Here is a 2,311-nt window from a genome sequence, read left to right on the forward strand (position 1 = left end):
AATTCTATTCAGTTAATGTTGCCATTAAATTGCTCCATTTTTCTATCATGGAAAAACTAAAATCTAAGTACTCTACTTACAATGGAGTTCACAAAATCATAGAAAGAATTAAAATACTTTTCAGTTTACTTCCTGTGCGACATGTAAGGAACTGGAACTATGAGTTGCCAAAGAAACATTGAAACAAGCTGATACTTTAATTCTTCCTATATTTTGTCACTGAGGATTTCTCAATGGAATTAAGCTAGGCAACTATGTTGCCTCTTTACCAGCTAGTTTTCTATGAAAAGTGAAAGTGAAAGTTAAGTTGCTCAGTCCTGTCTGGACTGCAGCCTACCAGGCTCCTCAGTCCATGGAATTTACCCAGGCAAGAGTACTGGAGTGGGTTGCCATTTCCTTCTCCAGAGGATCTTCCCAACCCAGGGATCAAACCTGGGTCTCCTGCATTGCAGGCAGGCGCTTTACCGTCTGAGCCACCAGGGAAGCCCAAAGAGTCAAAAAGTTATGTCCATATCATCTTTCCGAAGCAATGTTGTTGTTTCCCAAATACCCAGTATATTTTATTTGTCTTTACTTTTTTATCCAGTGTTCCTATCTTTACTCTTGGGTTAAAAAGTATGTCCTTAATCCATGTTTACAAGTACTTGATATTTACAGGCAGATTTAATGTTCCCAGGTAGACTTTGTTCACTCTAGCTCATAAAATTTGAGTTATTTTAATCCTTTCTCATTAGTCTGTCTATTCACTCTCTTAATCTCTCATATTGCTTTTGTGTGAGCTTCTGGTTTTCATTTATCTATGAATTCCCAAGATTGGAATCTCTGTAATCAAATGTATTCAAGCAGATTGAGTTCACATAAAATAAGACAAATCATTATCATCATTCTTGTCAAGTTGATAAAAGCAATACAGATGTTTTAAAGTCTTTTATATTAATTATTCTCTAATATTTTACATATTTTACTATTATGAAGCATTTATATAGCATGTTGTCTGCTCAGCACCAAATTCTGTTTTATGCATATGCTCCATATTTTTGTCTATTTGCTTAATTTCTCGGTATTTTTTAAAATCCTCGAGTGCCTACCTTGAAGACTAGATCAGTTGCCTAAATTCTAAAATAGTTATTACTTCTGAAATTCGTTAACTATCTGAAAAGTTGTAAAGCTTCCTCGTTCATATAAAGATGTAGTAGTTACTCTAAAATGTATCACTTGCAACAGCTGTAAATAAATTACAGGACAAATATAAATAAATTACTTTTTTAAGGTGGGAATCCCATTAATCTATTCTCTGAAAAAAAAAAACACTGTAAAAAGCCAATTCATTTTAAATATTTCAAAAGCTTAAGTATGCAATTAAGTGTTGAGATTTTAATTTGCAATATTTTTGTTGTCATTGAAATATAGTCATGAAAACATTTTTTTAAAGAGTACATAAGTTATGATAACGCAATAATGGTATTTAGACTTAAAAGGAAAGCCTGCTTCAGGGCTTCATTATGTTACAGTGATACTAAAGATAATTCTGTCAATTGATGTCACTTTTATCTCAGACATTCTATTTCATTTTAAGCTCTGATCAGTTTATTTCTCAAACATTATTGGGAGTTAATGGATATTTATAGCCTTGGACTTGTATGAAAACAAGTCAAACTTTTATTTGAAAAGAAAAAAAATTAACTTTTGTTAATGAGTCATGTTCTCTATGATTACTAACAAAAACATGGAGGAAAGATAACAGAAAGCAGAAGCTGTATTTTTTTATAGATTGCTTATAAAAATTAGGTCTCAAAATCAAACAGCAACCAACTTGAGGTGCCCAGTAAAAACAAGAAATATTTACAAAGAAGAAAGAATTTCCCACACACAATTTAGGAAAAGGCAGTAGACAGAGAGGTTGGATTTGAGGAGGAGTTAAAAACTAGAAAACATCTCCAGGTCCCTTCATCTAAGCAGCCTCAGTATTAGAAAGGATAATCAAAGATACTTCAAAGTTTATATGGGGATATTGTGGGAAATAGATAGGGAAAGAGTAGAAACAGTGTCAGACTTTATTTTTTGGGGCTCCAAAATCACTACAGATGGTGACTGCAGCCATGAAATTAAAAGACACTTACTCCTTGGAAGAAAAGTTATGACCAATCTAGATAGAATATTCAAAAGCAGAGACATTACTTTGCCAACTAAGGTCCAACTAGTCAAGGCTATGGTTTTTCCTGTGGTCACGTATGGATGTGAGAGTTGGACTGTGAAGAAGGCTGAGCACCAAAGAATTGATGCTTTTGAACTGTGGTGTTGGAGAAGACTC

General features: G+C 33.5%; 1 non-coding gene across 1 annotated transcript; it reads right to left on the reverse strand.

Annotated features, from left to right (window-relative positions):
* Positions 1-411: 411 nt before the first annotated feature.
* On the reverse strand, positions 412-483 carry TRNAC-GCA (transfer RNA cysteine (anticodon GCA)). Its single transcript has one exon. It is a non-coding gene; the product is annotated as a tRNA-Cys (tRNA).
* Positions 484-2,311: the final 1,828 nt, after the last annotated feature.

The sequence above is a fragment of the Ovis aries genome, chromosome 9, assembly GCF_016772045.2.
Source record: "Ovis aries strain OAR_USU_Benz2616 breed Rambouillet chromosome 9, ARS-UI_Ramb_v3.0, whole genome shotgun sequence".
Taxonomy (NCBI): domain Eukaryota; kingdom Metazoa; phylum Chordata; class Mammalia; order Artiodactyla; family Bovidae; genus Ovis; species Ovis aries.